Source organism: Ursus arctos, unplaced genomic scaffold (assembly GCF_023065955.2).
Source record: "Ursus arctos isolate Adak ecotype North America unplaced genomic scaffold, UrsArc2.0 scaffold_3, whole genome shotgun sequence".
NCBI classification, from domain to species: Eukaryota; Metazoa; Chordata; class Mammalia; order Carnivora; family Ursidae; genus Ursus; species Ursus arctos.
In genome coordinates this window covers 31,300,701-31,321,992 of record NW_026622985.1, presented here as the reverse complement: position 1 = coordinate 31,321,992, position 21,292 = coordinate 31,300,701, and the positions used below count along the sequence as shown (strand labels likewise).

Sequence of the window (21,292 nt, the reverse complement as noted above, 5' to 3'; positions counted from 1 at the left end):
CCCCTTCAAAGCAGTATTTTTTTTTTAATCCTTTGGGTAAACCCCTAGTAGTGGAATAGCTGGATCGTGGGGTAGTACTATTTTTAACTTGTGCAATCTCCGTACTGTTTTCCAGAGTGGCTGTACCAGTTTGAATTCTCCCCCAACAGTATAAGTGGGTTCCCCTTTTTCCACATCCTTACCAACCTCTGTTGTTTCCTTTTGTTAATTTTAGCTATTCTGTCCGGTATGAGGTGATCTCATTGTAGTTTTCATTTGTATTTCCCTGATGATGAGTGATGTTGAGCACTTTTCATATGTCTGTTACCTCTCTGGATGTCTTCTTTGGAAAAGTGTCTTCCTATCTTCTGCCTATTTTTTAATGGGTATATTTGTTTTTTGGGTGTTGAGTTTGATAAGTTCTTTATATATGTCATTTGCAAATATCTTCTCCTGTTCTGAAGCTTGCCTTTTAATTTTGATTGTTTACTGTGCAGAAGCTTTTGATCTTGAAGTCCCAATAGTTTATTTTTGTTTTTGTTTCCCTTGCCTCAGGAGATGTGTCTAGTAAGAAGTTGCTGTGGCCGAGGTCAAAAAGGTTACTACCTGTGTTCTCTAGGATTTTGATGGTTTCCTGTCTCACATTCAGGTCTTAAATCCACTTTGAATTTATTTTTGTGTAATGGTACAAGAAAGTGGTCCAGTTTCATTCTTTTGCATGTTGCTGTCCAGTTTTCTCAACACCATTTGTTGAAGAGAGTATCTTTTTCCCATTGGATGTTCTTTCCTGCTTTGTCAAAGACTAATTGACCATATAGTTGTGGGTCCATTTTTGGGTTTTCTATTCTGTTCCATTGATCTATGTGTCTGTTTTTGTGCCAGCACCAGACTGTCTTGATCAGCGCAGCTTTGTATGTAACTTGAAATCTGGAATTGTGATGCCTCTGGTTTTGATTTTCTTTTTCAAGACTGCTTTGGCTATTCAGGGTCTTTTGTGGTTCCATACAAATTTTAGGGTTGTTTGTTCTAGCTCTGTGAAAAACACTGGCGGTATTTAGATAGGTATTACATTAAATGTACAGATTGCTTTGGATAGTAGAGACATTTTAATAATGTTTGCTATTCCAGTCCATGAGCATGGAATGTTTTCCCATTTCTTTGTGTCATCTTCAATTTCTTTTATAAGTGTTTTATAATTTTTGGAGTACAGATCTTTTATGCCTTTGGTTAGGTTGATATCTTAGGGTTTTTGGTATGATTGTAAATGGGATTGATTCTTTGATTTTCTTTTTCTGCTGCTTCATTATAGGTGTATGGAGGTACAGCATGTTTCTGTATGTTGATTTTTATCCTGTGTATTTACTGAATTTGTGTATTAGTTCTAACAACTGTTTTATTGGAGTCTTTTGGATTTTCTACATAGTATCATGTTGTCTGAAATACTGAACATTTGACTTCTTCCTTGCTGGTTTGGATGCCTTTTACTTCTTTTTGTTGTCTGATTGCTGCGTGTTGAATATGATTTTGTTGTCTGATTGCTGAGGCTGAACTCCTATAAATTCTTTTTTTTTTTTTTTTAATTTTTAAAAAATTTTATTATGTTAGTCACCATACAGTACATCCTTAGTTTTTGATGTAGTGTTCCATGATTCATTGTTTGCGTATAACATGCAGTGCTCCATGCAATACGTGCCCTCCTTAATACCCATCACCAGCCTATCCCAATCCCCCACCCTCCTCCCCTCTGAAGCCCTCAGTTTGTTTCCCAGAGTCCATAATCTCTCATGGTTCATTCCCCCTTCTGTTTACCCCCCTTCATTCTTCCCTTCCTTCTCCTACCAATCTCCCTGCTATTTCTTATGTTCCATAAATGAGTGAAACCATATGATAATTGTCTTTCTCTGCTTGACTTATTTCACTTAGTATGATGATCTCTTCTAGTCCCATCCATGTTGCTGCAAATGTTGGCTAATCATTCCTTGTGATGGTTGAGTAATACTCCATTGTATATATGGACCACATCTTCTTTATCCATTTGTCTGTTGAAGGGCATCTCGGCTCCTTCCACAATTGTCCTATAAATTCTTAAAGACAGATGCAGTATCACCTCCTCTGAAATTTGTACTTAGTCTCTGGGGGCATATTGTTTCCCTTCCAGTGTGCCTACACTGGAAATACACTGTACTTATTTGAGCAAATCTCATATTCCATTGTATTTCTTTTGTTTTCTATTTTTCCCATTATTAGATTGTGAGCTTCTGTAAAGAAAGGATTGTATTTTACTTATTTTGGTCTGCAAGGAGTATGTACTTAATTTGTCAAATGAATGAATAAATACAGAAAAGTACATGATCTTTAAAAAATGTTTTTTATCCGGGAAAATTTCAAAAACACAAAGTAGATACGCTCATACAATGAACTGTCATATACCCCAAATGTAGCTTCAACCATCAACATAGTACCATTTTTGTTTTTTCTATTCCTTTTTTGATAGAATATTTGAAAGCAAATCTCATTCATATTTTTATTTACAAGTCTGTAGATACCAGTAACAGGTAAGGACTTAGTTTAAACAAAACCGCAATGAACTAACTGGCAGTGATTCCTTTATTATCTAATACTCATTTTGTTTTATTTAGTTTTCCCCAAATATCTTTGAATTGTTGGTTGCATTAGGATCCTTCCCTCCAAAGTGTATGTATTGCATTTACTTCGTGTCTCTAAACTCTTAATGTCAAAGAGCATTCCCTCTTATACCATTGAATCTTTAAATAAAATAGATCATTTGTCCTTGAGCATTCCCCACATTTGGGGGTTAGATGACTGTGTTACTATATTATTTAACATACTCCTCTTTTCCTATATCCTGTAAAAATTACATCTAGAGAATTGATTAAATTCAGGTTCAATTTTTGTAAAAGAATATTTCATAGATCCTGGCATGTATCTTTGATTACATGATATCAGTAGTAACATGATGTCAGATTGTTCAGTGTTAGTGATAAGATTTCTCAGTGGGGTTTGGGTGGTATCAACCTCATCTGTCCATTTTAAAAAGTTCCTCATCATCCTTTAGCTTAATATTTTAGCAGCCCATGAGTGATCATTGCCTTGACCCATTATTTCATTAGGAGTTGCAAAATGGTGATTTTTTCCCCCCCTAATTCTACCATGTCTTCTGCTTGTCTTAGCTGTGATTTTTATAAAAAGAAGATTGTCCCCATTTATTTTTTTTTTTCAATTCTCTTAAGATGCAGTTCATTGAAAAAAGTGAAGATAAATGCACCAACTTTCCTTTTGAAAATTTTTACAATGATGGGATGTATGCTGGTAATGTCTAAAGGTGATCAGTGCAATTTTTTTCGATCATGATTTTGACCTCATGGCATTTTATATATTTACTATGTTTCATTCAATTGCAATCAGTATTCTTTATGATACTCAGATTGTTTTAGCTTTGGACTATGGGAGGTGTTCAAGGTACTCCTGAGTCCATTTTGATATGTCTTCAGACATCTTACCTAGTATCCTTGCTTTTAGGCACGGCAAGATACTCTCTTGTTCATTTCTTGCCCCAGATTTGGAATTATTCAATTGTCCCATTGTACTTACTTCCCTTATGTGTGAAATGGTATTTAGAGATGGTAATCTGAGTCCTAGTGAGATAGCATTGCTTCCAGTCTCTTTCAATGGACAGAAGTAGGAAATGGATATTTTATTGAAAGAAAAATCATGAGATCATACTTTTATTTTCAATTTAAATGAAAGATTACAGGTTTTTTTTTTTAACCATTTTACTTAATAACTCTTGTTCTGAAAATGGTTCCTAACTATATTACTATAATTAGATATGTGCTTTAATTTAATATTTTATAGTGGTTTCACTTATAAAATGCCTGTAGTACTAATAAAAGAATGAATACATTCTGTTTACCTTTCTGTGTCTATGCATGTGTGTATTTGGTCTTCAGGATATTCAATTAAAATTCTGTGTCTTAAAGCCATTTACAGTTATTCATCTACTTCTGATTATGCCACAAACACCACAAATAGCTAGATTTTTCTTCAGGTTGTTTTTTTTTTTTTTTTTTTTCCATTTTCGATGACCTTTGTTTTCCTAAATTTATTTTAAAAATTATGAGGATAGTTTCATGGTTTGACACTTGAATTTATAAAGCAAGGAACATTTAAAGATACCTAGGTTCTACCCTTGCCTTTCTCCTCCCCCCACCTTTTTCTTTCTCTTTTAGTAGTAACTTTGAAATATAGGCAAATCTGTTCATGTATTTGTCTACTCTTTCTTTCACAAAAGTAGCATGCATATACTTTTTCAAAAAATATTTAAACTTTTAAATTTTTTTCCTTTTTTTTAAAATTTAAACTCAATTAGCATATAATGTATTATTAGTTTCAGAGGTGGAGTTCAGGGATGCATCTATCTTAATGTAACACCCAGTGCTTATTAGATCATGTGCCCTCCTTAATACCCGTCACTCTGTTACCCTATTGCCCACCCCTCCAGCAATCCTCAGTTTGTTGCCTGTGATTAAGAGTATCTTATGGTTTGTCTGCCTCTCTGATTTCATCTTGTTTTATTCTTTTGCTTCCTTCCCCTATGCTCCTCTGTTTTGTTTCTTAAGTGCCACATATGGGTGAGATCATATGATAATTGTCTTTCTCTGATTGACTTATTTTGCTTAGCATAATAACCCTCTAGTTCAATTCACATCATTGCAAATGGCAAGATTTCATTTTTTTGATGGCTGCATAATATTCCTGTGTGTGTGTGTGTGTGTGTGTGTGTGTGTGCGCACGCGCACACACGCGCACATGTGTGTATGTGTGTATACCACATCTTCTTTATCCATTCATCTGTCCATGGACATTTGGGCTCTTTCCATAGTTTGGCTATCGTGGACATTGCTGCTAGAAACATTGGGGTACAGATGCCCCTTTGGATCAATACATTTGTATCTTTGGGGTGCAATTGCTGGATCATAGGTTAGTTCTATTTTTAGCATTTTGAGGAACATCCATACTGTTTTCCAGAGTGGCTGCACCAGCTTGCATTCCCACCAGCAGTGGAAGAGGGTTCCCCTTTCTCCATATCCTTGACAATGTTTGTTTCCTGACTCATTAATTTTGGCCATTCTGACTGGTGTGAGGGGATATCTCATTGTAGTTTTGGTTTGTATTTCCCTGATGCCAAGGGATGTGGAGAATTTTTCCTGTGTCTGTTGGCCATTTGGATGTCGTCTTTGGAGAAATGTCTGTTCATGTCTTCTGCCCATTTCTTGACTGGATTATTTATTCTTTGGCTGTTGAGTTTGATAAGTTCTTTATTGATTTTTAAATACTAGCTCTTTATCTGATAAGACATTTGCAAATACCTTCTCCCATTCTGTTGGCTGTCTTTTGGTTTTGTCGACTGTTTCCTTAGCTGTGCAAAAGCTTCTTACCTTGATGAAGTTCCAGTTGTTCATTTTTGCCTTTGTTTCCCTTGCCTTTGGAGACATGTCTAGCTAGAAGTGGCTGTGGCCAAGGTGAAAGAGGTTGCTGCCTGTGTTCTCTAGGATTTTGATGGATTCCTGTCTCACATTTGGCCTTTCAACCATTTTTGAGTCTATTTTTGCGAATGGTGTAAGAAAATGGTCCAGTTTCATTCTTCTGCATGTGGCTGTCCAATTTTCCCAGCACCATTTGTTGAAGAGACTGTCTTTTTTTTTTTTCCATTGTATATTCTTTCCTGCTTTGTGGAATATTAGTTGAGATAGAGTGGATGGTCCAGTTCTGGGTTCTCTGTTCTGTTACATTGACCTATGTGTCTATTTTTGTGCAAGTACCATACTGTCTTGTTGATTACAGCATTGTAGTATAGCTTGAAGTCTGGAATTATGATGCCAGTACACTTTTTATCTTAAGATAATAATTGATTCACATGTATTTGTAAGAAAGCCTACAGAGTGATCCCATGTAGCCTTTATTCAGTTTCTACCAATGGGAACATCTAGTAAAACTATGACAAAATGACAACCAGAGTACTAACATTAGTACAGAATGTTCCCATCAATACAAAAATTCTTCAAGTTGCCTTTTTACAGCCACACGTACTTCTTTCCTGCCCCTACCTTCATCCTTACACTCTGGCAGTCATTTATCTAATGTTATCTAAAGGAAATTCTGTGGTACATCAACTTTTGGGATTGGCACTTTTCCATTCACCATAATTCTCTGGAGATTCATCCTAGTTCTTGAACATATGAATTTTTCATTCCTTCTTATTGTTGAGTAGTAATCCATGACAGGGATATACTGTAGTTTGTTTAACCATTCACCCATTGGAGGACAACTGGGTTGTTGTCAGGTTGTTCATGAATAAAGCTTCTACAAACATTTATGTATAGGTTTTTATGTGAACCTAAATTTTCATTTCTCTAGGATGAATTTCCAGGAGGGCAATTGCTGGGTCAAACTGTAGTTGCATATTTAGTTTTTAAAGAAACAAAATGTTTTCCAGGATGGTTGTACCATTGTATATTCCCACCAGCAATATAAGAGTAATCCAGTTTCTCAGCATCCGCATTAGCATTTGGTGTTATCACTATTTTTTGTTAAAGCCATTTTGTGACCTCTCACTGTGGTGTCAACTTGCATTTCCCTAACGGCTAATGAATGTTGAACATCTATCTTTGCATGTGTGTACTTGGTGTGTTAGTCTGTACGGGCTGCTATGACGAAGTACCACAGACTAGGTATCTTACAAACAACAAAAATTTATTTCTCATAATTCTGGAAGCTGGGAGTCCCAGGTCAAGGTGCCAGCGTGGTCACATTCTGATAAGAGCCCTCTTCCTGGTTGATAGCTGGTACCTTATCACCGTGCACTCACATGGTAGAAAGGCTACAGTGCTCTGTGGGGTCTCTTTAATAATAACACTAATTTTGTTCTTGTGGGCTCCACTTTCATGATCTAAGCACACCCAAAGTCTTCACTTAAAATACCAGCACATTGGGCATTAGGATTCCAGCTTTTGAGTTGAGGGAGGACACAAACATTCGGACCATAGCACTTGACATCTGTTTCTATAATGATGTTATGTTTTTTGCCCATTTTTAAATTAGATTTTTTTTACTGTTCAGTTTTGAACATTCTCTGTAGATTGCAGATACTGGTCCTTTTACTTTACAAGTATTTTATCCCACTCTGTAACTTGTCTTTTCATCCTCTTAACAGAATATTTTGCAGAGTAAAAGTTAACTTTGGTGAAGGCAAATTTATTTGCTTTTTCTTTTATGGATTGTACTTTTACTATTCCATCAAAGAACCCCTTGTCTAACCCTAGATCCCCCCAATTTTCTCCTCTTCCCAGACATTTTTACAGTTTCACAATTTAGATTTAAGTCTACAATCCATTTTGGGGTTTTGCTTATTTGTTTAAGGTGTGGGACTTAGGTAAAGGGTTGTTTTCTATAGATGTCTAATTGTTCCAGAACCATTTGTTGAAAAAGCTATCTTTCTTCTACTGAATCACGCCAGCGCTTTTCTCAAAAGCAGTTGTTATTTGTTTGCATCTGTTTCTGGATTCTTCTGTTCCATTGGTCTACGTGTTTATCCTTTGGTTAATACCATATCATCCTAGTTCCTTGTCTTGAAATCAGGTAGACTTACCGCTTTATTCTTTCTCAAAATTGTGTTAGCTATTCTAATTCTTTGTCATCTCATATAAAATTCAAAATTAATTTTGTCTGTATTTACAAAAAATCTTAGAGATTTTTATGCAAATTTCATTAAAGCATATATAAATTTGAGGAAGAATTCCCATCTATGCTATGTTGAATCTTCCAACCCATAAACACATATGCTTCCCCATTTATTTAGCTCTTCTCGTTTTGTAGTTTTCGTCATACAAGTCCCATATCTTTGGTTGTAATTAAATGTATTGTTATATTTGAATCTATTTTTTTAATAGAACATAAACCAGATAAGAGAGCATGAGTGGGAAGTGGGGTGCAGAGGGAGAGGAAGAAAGACTATCTTACACGGTCTCTATGCCCAGCATGGAGCCCTACACCAGGCTCAATCTCATGACCCTGAGATCATGTCGTAAGTCAAAGTCAAGTTGGATGCTTAACCGACTGAGCCACCCAGGTGCCCCTCTACTTCATTTTTTGGAAGGGGGTGATTATAAATGCTTTAGTATTTTTATTTCAGTTTCTATGTGTACATTATTTATAGCACTACAATTGATTTTTGTACTTTGATCTTGTATATTTGACCTTAGTGAAGTCACTCATTTGTTACAGAAGTTTTTGTTGATCTTTTGGGATTTTCTTTTCTTTTCTTTCTTTTTTTTTTTTTTTTTTTTTCCCCTTATGTAGATAGTCATGCCATTTACCAGGAGGGGTAGTTTCCCCCACTGCTCACCTTTCCGATTTGTTATTTCATTTTCTACTTTCTAGGGCTGACTAGGATTTCTCCTACAATGTCAAATGCAAGTGGGGAGAGCATGCATTCTGCATTGTTTGCAATGGGAACAAGGGAGAAAGTATTCAGTCCATCACTATTGCGTGTACTGTTAGCAGTAGGATTTTGTATATATTCCTCATCACATTGAGGGAGTTCCCCTTTGTACTTTTCAAAGCACTTTTGTCATGAATAGAAGTTGAAATTTGTTAAATGCCTTTTCTGCATTGACATATTTTTCTTTTCACCCTGTAATTTGGTGCATTTTTTTTTCTTGTGGGGAATCTGTACATCTCCTAACAATTGTTAATTGAGTAAAGAAAGTAATGAAATTGTTAAGCTTAGATTTCCACAAATTAGAGTATGTGATAGAATTGTGGTGGATTTCTGCTGGAAATTGAGGACTATAGATTTAGGGGTTAGAGTCAGACCTTATTCTTCTTACAGTAAGTATGTAGGTACACAATCTGGTATGTAGGAGTGTGTTTATTTCTGTATTTTTATGTAACCAAAACAGAGGAACGTGTAGTAACAAACCTTTAATGCCTGCCTCTTTCTCTTTTTATTTTTCCTTTTCTCCCTCACCCAGTTATTCCTTTAATGAGTGAATGGCACCTGCTCTAAAACATTCCGGACCCTCACCCTAACTGCACTGTTGCCACTTTCTCCTCTAGAACATGAAATTTTCCCCATCTTCCCACTTGTGCTACTTTACTGAAGGTGCTGAAAGGTAATTCTCATTCTTAGTAAATAGATGTTCTGTAAGAACAGTTATCAGTGCTCATGTCTATTTTGTTCACTGTTGTGTGTGAAGTAATAGCTTAGTATTTGGTATATAATTGCTTAATACTTACTTGATGAATGGATCAATTAATCCAGTAGTAGCTAGATAGGAAGCACTGTGCTAGCCCCTAAAAGACCTTTATTATCAGAAAGTTTTTTTTTTTTTCCTAGGGGCTTATGATTTTGTTATAGAGATAAAGTGTATTTTCTTAGATAGTATAATAGATTATAAAAAACAAAATGACTGCTGTAATTAGTGGGCTGGAATTCAAAGATGAGCCAGAGCCTGTGGGTTTTTCCATAGGGGGATGATAGAGCAGAATTTGAATGGGAGGAAAAAGGAAACATGTGGCCTTCTGCGATAGCTACGTGCAGCTCAGCGCATGTGAGCTCAGCTCAGTAGGTTCATGCGAAAAAATAGTTGATAAGAAAATTTGGATTAGAGGGTTGACTTCTACCCTCCCCCCCCACCCCAAATTTTGAACCAGACTTGCATACCTGGAATAAATCCCCCTTGGTCATGGTATATAATAATTTTGATATTTTACTGAATCCTATATATTAACAAAGTTTTTTGCATGTATATTCTTGAAAGGTATTAGTCTATAGTTTTCTTAGTACTGTCTTTCTCTGGTTTTGGTTTTCAGAATAATGCGAACTTCGTAAAATGAAGTATTCTCTGTTTTCTGGAAGAGGTTGTATAGAATAGGTGCTAATACTTTTCCTTTTTCTTTAATTCTAGAAAAAGAAAAAAACAGATGGACCAGAATATCCTCTTCTGGGAAGTTGTTAAATTATAAATTCAACTTCCTCTATCATTTCTTTTTAGGGTGGGTATGCTGGTAACAAGTTCTTTTAGTTTTCCTTCATCTGAGAATGTTTTGATTTCCCCTTAATTGCTGAGATCTGTTTTCATTTGATGTAGGATTCTGGGCTGACAATTCATTTCTTTAAGCATTTGAAAAATGTTGTGCCACTTATTTCTGGACTCCACGTTTTCTCGTAAGAAATATACTGTCATGCAAATGTTTTTCTCCTACAAGTAGGTGTCATTTCTCTCATGCAGCTTTCCAGATCTCTTCTTTGTTCTTTTCAGAAGTTTCACTCTGATGCTTTTTGTTTGGATTTCATTGAGTTTGTCCAGTTTTTAGACCGCTTAGCTTCCTGAATATACAAGTTTATGATTTTTGCCAATTCAGAAAAGTTTTCAGCCATTATTTTTTTTCAAATAATTTTAGTATTTTCCTTAAGTCAATTAATTAACATATAGTGTATTACTAGCTTCAGAGGTAGAGTGGTTCATCAGTTGTTCAGCCCTTATTTGACTACATTTTTAGCCTTATTCTTTCTCCTGTAATTCTGGGACTAGACTTCTTGCATGTTAAATATTTTGTTATAATCCCACATCTATTTGAGTTTTTGAAAGAGAATTGTTTTTTCTTTTCTCTTCTCCATCTCATGGAATTATTGGGAGGACTAGAGATAGGAGCTGTAGGGTAAGCTTCCAGAACCACTCCCAGATGCACACTGCTGATTTGTCCCATTCATGAAAGCATAGTTGTCCCTATGAGAAACCACACAGCCTTTGCTGCCCCTGGACTAGCAAAATGGATGCCCCATATCCAGCGTGTGTCCCTACATATCTTACTCCTGAATCAAAGTCTCATATTAGTGTATTACACTAGTATACCCATGCATCTATCTGCCCCCCAAGCAGATAGTGCCCAAACAGCAAGGGGGGCTGGGAAATGTAGGCTCCCCCTGCCCACGAGCTTTATCGAGGTGTAATTGACATATAACAATATAAGGTTAAGGAGTACAACATGGTTGATTTCATAGACTTAAATATTGTGAAATGATTACCGTAGTAGGGTTAGTTAACATCTCCAAAACCTCATATAATTATCACTTCATTTTTATGGTGAAAATATTTAAGATTTACTCTTTTAACTATAACTGCCGTAAGTTACCAACTTATCTTTCAACTGAAAGTTTGTAGTACTTGACCAACATCTCCCTATTTCCCTCACACCCAACCTGCCTCAGCCTCTGGCAACCCAACCAACATTCTACCCTGAGTTCAGCTTTCTTAGATTTCACATATAAGTGATAGCATACAATATTTGTTTGTCTCTTTCTGACTTATTTCACTTAGGATAATGCCCTCAAGTTCCATCCATGTTGTTGCAAATGGCAGAATTTCCTTCTTTCTCTTGGCTGAATAACCTATCATTATATCACATGGTACTACATCCTTTTTAATCATTCATCCATAGATAGATAGGTTATTTCCATATCTTGGCTATTATGAATAATGCTGCAGTGAGCTTGAGAGTGCAGATATGTCTTGACGGTCCTCTGAAGATTTCTTTTGGATATATACCCAAAAGTGGGATTGTTAGACCATATGGTAATTCTATTTTTGAGTTTTTAAGGAACTTTCGTACTGTTCCCATAGTGACTGTATCAGCTTAAATTTCAGCCAGCAGCGCACAAGGATTCCCTTTTCTCCACATCCTTGCCAATACTTATCTTTTGTCTTTTCTGTTATAGTCATTCTAACAGGTGTGAGGCTATATCTCCTATCCTTGTGGTTTTAATTTGAATTTAACTGTTGATTAGTGATTTTGAGAATCTTTTCATGTGGTCGTTGGCCATTGTCATCTTTGCAAAAAAAATATTTAGTTCCTCTGCTCATTGATTAATCGGATTGTGTTTTGCTTGTTTTTCTTCTAAGCTGTAGCAGTTCCTTATGTATTATGGATATTAGCTCTTTATCAGGTATACGATTGGTAAATATATTCTCCCATTCCTTAGGTTCTTTTTTCATTTTGTTAATTTTTTTCTGTGGAGAACTTTTTAATTTGATATAGTCCCACTTATTAAATTTTTACTTATATTGCCTTTGCTGTGGTGTCCTATCCAAAAAATCATTTCCAATACCAATTTTAATGCATCCGAATGGGAAAGGCAGAAGTAAAATTGTCTCTGCAGATGATGTGGTCTTCTATAGAAAATCCTAAGGATTCCACCAAAAAAACTGCTAACTAATCAAATTCAGTAAAGTTGCAGGATTCAACCTCAACATGCAGAAATCCATTATGTTTCGCATATACTAACATGAAGTATCTTAAAACAATCCCATTCACAAATAGCATCAAAAACAATGAAATATTTAGGAATAAACTTGACCAAGGAGGTGAAAGATCTGTACACTGAAAACTGGAAGAAATTGAAGACACAATAAAGTGGAAAGATCTCTCCTGTTTGTGGATTTGAAGAATGAATGTTGTTTCCATCTTAGATCTTGTTAAATTGTCCATACTACCAAAAGCCATTTATAGATACAATGTAATCCCTATTAAAAATTCCAAAGGCATTTTTCAGAGAAAGAGGAAAAAAAAACCCTAATATTTGTGTAGAATCACAAAACACTTTAAACAGCCAAATCAGTCTTAACAAAGAAAAACAAAGCTTAGAGGTACCATGTTTCATGTTCTCAAACTTATACAAGGCTAAAGTAATCAAATCTGCATGATACTGGCATAAAGTAGACACATGGACCAATGGAACAGAATCAAGAGCCTTGAAATAAGTCCTTGTATATATAACCAACTAATATTTGACTAAGGATACAAGAATACTTAATGAGAAAAGGATAAATGTGTTGGGAAAACTGGATAATTAACTGCAGAATAATGAAATAGGGCCCTTAATTGATACCACTCAAAAAAATTAATTTGGAATAGATTTAAGATTTAAACACAAATATTTCTTTTTAACGTATTTTTCTCTCTGTTCAGATGGAATAATTTCTGTTGTTCTATATTTCAGTTTACTGACTGTTCTTTTCCCTCCATCCTACTGTGGCATCCATCCATTAAGTGTTTGTTTGTTTGTTTTTTAGCTTTGGTGGTTTTTTGTTTTTGTTTTTGTTTTTGTTTTTGTTTTAGAACTGAAAAACACAATTTTTTTTTTTTTTTAAGTAGGCTCCACACTAGTTGTGGAACCCAATGGGTTTGAACTCATGACCATGAGATCAAGACCTGAGCTAAAATCAAGAGTTGGATGCTTAACTGACAGAGCTACCTAGGCACCCCAGTTTGAGAAATTATGTTTTAATCCTGTTAAGTGTTCTTTAAATATGTGAGTTCATTCTCTTTATTCCAGGAAAGTCTCCTTCCATTATAGTTGTCAGTATTTTGTTCCACTGATTGGATTTTCTTTTAAGAATTTCTTATATATCTATGTTGCATGATTTTTTGCCTGTTTTCTATGGTTATTACTTTCTCCAATTTTTAAAATTCATTCCTTTTTTTACATTCTTATTTTTTCTTCTTTATTTCTTTGGAGGTTCATTCTGTGGTATCTGTTTCTTCTTGTATGCCTTCTGGTTTAATCTACGTTTCTCTCCATACATCTACATCTGTTGCTTAACCATCCTTAAATGCCTCAACATTTATGATGATGTAAAATTCAGATTTATGTTTCATTTGACAGCTTCTATAATTTTCTTTCTTTGGTAATAATAGATCCAACTTTTGGTTCTCCAGCCATATTTTTTCCTGATGTGATTTCATTTTCATAAGTATATAATTTAGATTCCATCTTAGATCTTGCAGTTAAGCTCAATTAAAAATATTGCAATTTTTTCATTGTTTATATTAAGAAAGACAGTTTCCTGTATTTTAGGAGGAAGTGCCTGTTTAGCAGAAATTAAGATCAAGATTGCTTTTCCAGGTTCAAAACTAGGTTTCCTCTTTGGTTTCACTGTAATAAATTTTAGAAAATATTTATCTGCATAGCTGTATCTTATATCACATTTGCAGCTTTTTTTCTTTGGTTAGAAGTCTCTTTTTATTATATTTATATATATATATATATATATATATATAAATGTATGTGTGCGTGTGTATGTGTGCGTGCGTGTGTGCGTGTGTGTGTATGTGTGTGTGTATATATATATATATATATATTTTTTTTTTTTACCTTGAACAAATGGTGATCTGCTCTGATTGGTCTCTGTTCATTGTAGGGTTTTAACTATTTTGACATCCTGGATGGTTCAGGCTGCCTCAATACCTTCAGAATTGTGCAGTCCTCTTATACACATCTACATATAGGAACCTGTGAAGCTTCCAGTGCTTATGACTGTCCTATGTGTCCATTTGAGTCCCCCACTTTGAGTGGAGACCTTCTTTTTGAGAATGAATACCTGTTGGCAATTTCTGGCTTTCTTGGTTTTTAGGAGCCCACCAAGATTTCCTTTGCATTCCCTTTTGCTTGTTCCAGCATAGCTGCTGTTTTCCCTAACTTGCTGCTGTTAGTGTTTTATAAATATACTTACTCTTTTACTGGGACTTCTGGGATAATTTATCATTTCATTTTGTAGTCTCTTCTGTTTATTACTGCCTAACAAATACGTCCAAAGTATATTGTCTTAGAACAACAATTTATGGATACTTTCAGGTCATGGTTTGAGGCATGGCACAGTATGGGTGTTTTTGTTTCTGTTTCACACTGTTTGCGACTCCAGGTGAGATGACTGGAATGGTCGAGAGTTGGAATGTCGGGGAGCTTGCCGAGCCTCTTTGTCTCTCAACATGGCTCACTAGGCTTCCGCAAACTAGAGTGGCCTCAAGGTATTTGAAGTTCTTGCATAGCAGCTAAAGTCTCCAGGAGATCAAGATGAAAGCATCCAGATCTCTTAAAAGCTAGGCCTGGAAATGGCATAGAGCCTTTTTTTTTTTTTTTTTTTTTTTTTTTTTTTTTTTTTTTTTTGCCTACTGTTACTCAAAGGAGTCACAGGCCACAGTAAACTCAAGGGCAAGGCAAATAGATCTGTCTCCTGAAGGCAGGAATGCCTAAGAACTGTGTCCTCCTTTAACTCACCATAATAACCTAGTTAGCCTTTTGAAAAATAACAGCTTTATTGAAGTCTAATTCACCTATTCTGTAATTCATCCATTTAAAATGCACAATGTAATGATTTTTGGTATGTGAACGGAGTTGTGCAACTCGTGCACAATTTTAGAACATATTTATCACCCCAAAAAGAAAACCTGAACCAATTAACAGTGACTTGCATTTCTGTTGGTTTTTTTAAAAGGGATTGGGAGATTCAAAAAATACGGCATGGGACTGCCACCATTTTGTTCAAACTTGTGATAGGTTTTTATTTAAAGGGAATATTTCTGGTTTGAGATATGTATTATTGAGACGAAGGCACAGATGCAATTTTAAAAATACATCAGTAATATGAGATTTTACCTTTCCTATTTTCTACCAGATGTTATAGGGAACAAATGAAAGGATGAAAATAAAAACAGTTTTAAAAAGTTGAAAATCCATTCTAAATATATTATTTATTATTCCTCAAATATTAAACAGAGGAAAATGAAGTATTTTGAGAACATATTACCATAGATTTTGTGTATTTCTCAGTAGTTACAGTATCAGTCTTCCTGTATTAAATTATGAATATACATATTCCTCACATTTAAAGCAGTGAATGCTAAAAATTTTTCCAGTGAAGTGAATGTTCACCTTTATAGTTCTGTTTTTTCCTTGAGAACCAACTTAAAAACTGAACTTAAAAATGGAGAAAACACATAGGAACAGGAGTGGGGGTGGGTTGTAGGGCAGTGCCTCGGTAATAAGCACTCGGTCCTCCAGTGCTGCTCCTACCCTGCCCTTCCCCCACACCTCCTCCTTCTCCCAGCCTGGACCTCTGCGGCAAGGCTGCCTACGTGCCGCGGTTGGATGACTGTATGACTGACAATTTTCCTAAATTGGGTTTTCTTAAAAGGGAGAAACTGGATCTTCTCTCACTGAGGATTGGGGTGATCATGCAACAGGTACTACCAAATTGTGATGCTTTTGTCTTGGAGACATGTTAAGCAGGACCGGCCATTGGGATAGCAGGTATACATTGGGCTACTCCCAAGCAATCAAGGTGTATGGTCCCTATCTAAAGACACATCTTACTTTATCTTTTGAACTTTTTCTGAGTCACTTGGTACCTGAGGAATTGGGTACGGCTCTCGTTTGGTATAGTCTTTCAACAAAGACTAGTCTAGTTGAGCAATGGCAGCGGGGAGGAGGATGGGTTTATAGTGAGGTACGCCTCCACCCATAGGTAATGGAAACACAACATACTCACTAATTTGAAGAGAAAGCTTCAGCGACCTGCACCTTCCAAACCTGACTAATTGAAGGACTTTTTTTTTTTCTTAATTGGATTCACATGGAAGTCATTTGGTTTTTTTGTAAAATTATGCCCCAAAAAATCCCTAATACAGCATGAAAGAGTGTCTGCTATGAGCAGGCAGTTTAAATTCTCTCCCCAAACTTGATTCTCCATTTCTCTACTGCTGGAGATTATCTTGGGCTCAGTATGTGTCTAACCTTAGTTTCTTTTCTTATACATTAAGGATTCTAGTCCCTGCCTCACAGGGTTATGTGAAGGCATATCAAGGTGAAATATGCAAAATGCCTTCTATACTTAGTCTTATTTAAAGTCTTAAATTATATAGTAGGTCTTACTGTTCACTGGTGAAGCATTTGGGCTCCAAAATGGAGATTTTTGGTTCTAAATTGCTGTTTTATAACTTATTTAGTGTGTAGCTTATATACTAACCTCACGAAACCTCTGTTCTGTCTGTAAAATGAGGATGAAACCAATGCCTTCTTCGCAGGATTGTTTTAAGAATTGAAGGGTATGCTATATGTAAATATTGTAGCCTAGCACCTAGAAAATGCTAAGCAATTATAGGTGTTAGTTATTATTAATAGGATCATTGTTCATGCTAATGCTGACAATAGAAAAGCGGATGAGAACATTTACTTCCCCAAGGTTTAATCAAGATTGTTCTTTGTTACTTGTTTTCTACAGAAGTCTGACAAAGATTGGAGGGCCCCCCCCCCCCAGGCTCTGTGTCTGTTCTTTTCATGTACAAATATGGTTTTCTTTGGTACATTGGCATCTTAAATTCTGAGGCCGTAAGAGACCAGTTGGTGAGAAAAGGCTTACCTGTGCGTTGTTCTGTCAACCTGTCCATGAAGCCCTACTCTGTCAGGGCCCCGGGCTTGTTGGATATACTGGCATAGAGGACAGTGTATCCGCTCTGTCTCCACTCCTGGACCCAGCACATTTTTTGCCACTGAATCCGCATAAGCCTGGACTCTTGGCGCAGACAGGATCTAATTCCCCGAAGGAAGAGGTACCACTGACCTAGAATCACGGCATTGTGAAGTCCCGCCATTCGATCTTCTGGTTTTTCTCAGCTGTGTTGTGAGCATCTCCTGTCTGACTGTCATGGTGCAGTGCGGTTTCATCTGTTTCCTACCACTGACCTAGATCCTCTTCAAAACAGACCATAATGTCAGAACTCTGTTCTTAGTTCAAGATTAGAGACTGCTATCATAGCTGGGGTGAGGCTAATCTGGACTCGCTTGTCTATAAAGGAATCTATAACTCTATAAAGACATTTTCCTTTTTGTTTAAGCGCTCAGGGTATGTGTTACAAAGGTCTCTGCCTTCTGATGTATAAAGAAACAGCTTGTTCATTTCTGACAAGTGATCTGATCTTTGTCACAAGCTACTGGCTGGGTTGAAACAGTCCTCTTCAGGTGTATGTTCCGTTTTTCAGAATTCTACTTTTTCTATTTCTCCCCAAGATGGCGTCTGCATATAAAAAGGAGCTCACGGTCTACCTTGGCTTCAGAGAAAGGGCTAGAGTTGTGTGTGTATTCTTATGCTACTCTCTAGATTTTTGCTGGGTTCTACAGCAATTCTTCCCAGCCTGTCCTAGCTAGATTTGCTGGCGTCCTCTGCTGGAGTTTGAGGCTGAAGAACATGGTATCTCTCCTTCTCTTGGCTTGGACAGAACCTGGGGTCCTATCTACCATCTTGACCCAACTTCAGTTCTTCCAAGTACAGTGGCTGCCACAGAGGCCTGGCTGTGATTCTCTTTTGCTTAGTAGCCTACATGCTCTGCTAGTGAGGTGTTAATAGGTGTTAACCCCAGCTGATCATTCCATCAATTACCAGACAGCGCATCAATTAACTTCCATGACCCTCCTTAGGGCATGTGAGAATTTCTGGATTCCTTCCATGACCTTATAGCCAAATTGGAGATCTCCACTGAGGCCCTGTCTCTCCCCAGCTCTGCCATGTCTCTGACTTCACACTGAAACCCTTCCCTAGGTTGGCTGCTGTCCTTCCCAACTGCCAAAGCTAATGAGGAGGAAAAAACCCTCTAGAGTTACCCTCTGGAGGGTAACCCTCTGTCCTTAGATAACTTTTCAGACCTTTTCTTCCTCTAGAACCTTTATCACTTCTCTTACTCTCATTCTCTGCTAATGATAATAAAAGAAAAACAATCAGAAGACGGTTTGCCTTGGTTTACCCTTTCTTATGTTTCTACCTATGTGTATCAAAGCTCATGTGTTTTCCCTTAACTCCTTTATATGAATGAACTGTGTAAATTCCTAGCAAAGGAAATGCCTCTCTTTGTGCACAAGGTCTCATGCCCTTATCCTTTTAAGAACTTTATGGTGATTCTCCTTTCTCATTCTTGCATCCTCCATTCTCTTTCTGTTGAACTTTTGCATGAGCATATTAGTGATTTCTCTTAACAAAACAAACTGCCTCTATTTTTTTTTCCACCTACTCCCCTCATTTCGTTCATTTATAGCAAAGCTCCTAAAGATTTGGCTCTGTGCATTTACTCTAATTCTTTCTTCTCTTCTGGACTGAACCTACTGAAGTCAGATTTCACACCTGGAACTCTTAAGAATGCTTGTGGTCTTCACCAGTGATCTCCAGGTTGGCTAAATCCATTGCATTTATTCAAATATCTTAAAGATGATTCAGAATTAACATGTCTCAACCTGAACTCCTCATCTTGTCATTCCCATCTCAAAATCAACATCCTCCTTTACTTCTTCAAAATAACTTTTCTATATGGTACTGGAGTGGTGGATACATGACTCTATCTATTTCATAAATCCATACAAAATGTTTGGTTTTAATTTCATAGGATAAAATACAAAGCAATAAAAATTCAATGATGGCACTTCTTTATTCAAACTCCAAAGTTTGAGCCAAAGTCCTTATAGTGGCCTACAGGTCCGTTCTGCTTTAGTCCTACTGCACCATTTGTAGCTCAAACGTAGAAGACACACTCTTGTTTTAGGATCATTGTACAATAGCCAAATAATGTAGACTAATACTGTTAACTTCAAAAAAAAAATTGTATTTTCTGGGTGCCTGGGTGGCTCAGTCATTAAGTGTCTGCCTTCGGCTCAGGGCGTGATCCCAGGGTCCTGGGATCGAGTCTTGCACCGAGCTCCCTGCTCCTCCCTCTCCCACTCCCCCCTGCTTGTGTTCCCTCTCTCGTTGGCTGTCTCTCTCTCTCTGTCAAATAAATAAATAAAATCTTTAAAAAAATTGTATTTTCATAATTGGCCTAGTATGTGGCTAGTTTTTTTTTAAATGGCCAAGGGGCATTTTAAAAGGAGTTTTATCTCTAGTATGAATTTCCAAAACCAAACTTATTATTAGTCATTCTCTCTATAGCATCATTTTACTTTTGACTACTTAATCTGTCAAATAATGAGAAAGGATATGAAAATATGTCACAACATCGAGAGTTTAGTATTTAACATGATCAGGCCTAGAATGAACCAATTAATCCAAAAGATCTGTTAAGGCTGGGAATAGAGTCTGATACAGAGAGGGAGCGGAGAGCAGACCCCAGAGAGCCCTGAACAGCCCCACCGCCCTCGCTGGCCTAGTTACCATCACACCTGGGGAGGCAGCCGCAGCTGCCACCGGCTCACATCGCTGGCGCCTGCTGGTGGGGACAAGAAGGTCATCACAAGGAAGGTTTTGGGAACAGTAAAATGGTTCCATGTGAGAAACAGATATGGCTTCATCAACAGGAATGACACCGAGGAAGATGCATTTGTACACCAGACTGCCATCAAGAACAGGAGCCCGGGAAGCACCTTCACGGTGCTGGAGATGGAGAGACTGCGGAGCTGGATGTTGGGGAAGGAGAAAATGGTCCGGAGGTAGCAACTGTGACCCGCCCTGCTGGAGCTCCAGTGCAGGGCAGTAAATATGCAGCGGACCGGAACCATTCTAGACACTCTCCGCGGCGCAGGGGTCTGCCACACAATTCCCAGCAGAATTACCAGAATCATGAGAGTGGGGAGAAGAGTGAGGGATCGGAAAGTGTCCCCAAAGTCCAGACCCAACAGCGCCAGCCCTTCCGTAGGCGACGGCTCCCACCTTACTACATGCGGAGACCCTCTGGGCGTCGACCACAGTATGCCAACCGTCCTGTGCAGGGAGAAGTGACGTAAGGTGCTGCCAACCAGGGTGCAGGAGAGCAGGGTAGACCAGTGAGACAGAATATGTATTGGGGTTGTAGACCACCATTCCGTAGAGTCCTTCTCCCCAAGGACAGCCTAGACAGGATGGCAATGAGGAAGGTAAGAAAAATCAAGGAGATGAGATCCAAGGTCAGCAGCCACGTCACTGTCGGTACCGCCACAACTTCAACTGCCAACGCAGACGCCCAGAAAACCCTAAATTACGAGATGGCAAAGAGACAAAAGCAGCCGATCCACCAGCTGAGAATTCCTCCACTCCTGGGCTGAATAGATGCCGGCTTACCATCCCTACCATCATCCGGTTTAGTCACAGCATGATGGAATGAAGATGAAACTCTAGTAATAAGAAATGAACAGAAGGTTGGAGCTGAAGACCTTAAGTGCTTGCTTTTTTGCCCATGGACCAGATAAATAGAGCTATCTGCGTTATCTGTGTAGCATGGGACTTTTATTGTTTTTCCTAAAGATGTCTCTTCTTGGTAATGACAAACGTGTTTTTAAAAAAGCCTGATTTTTCTCAGTATACACTTAAAAGTTTTTAAATTGTTAAATATCTGGTCAAGTTGAGATTTTTAAGAACCTCATTTTTAATTCATAATAAAAGATTACAATTTGATTTTTTTCAAAAAAGTCAATAAATGTCAAATACCCGTTAACAAAGAT

General features: G+C 37.2%; 1 pseudogene; it reads left to right on the top strand.

Annotated features, from left to right (window-relative positions):
- Positions 1-14,792: 14,792 nt before the first annotated feature.
- LOC113266727 (Y-box-binding protein 1-like) lies at positions 14,793-20,955 on the top strand (annotated as a pseudogene).
- Positions 20,956-21,292: the final 337 nt, after the last annotated feature.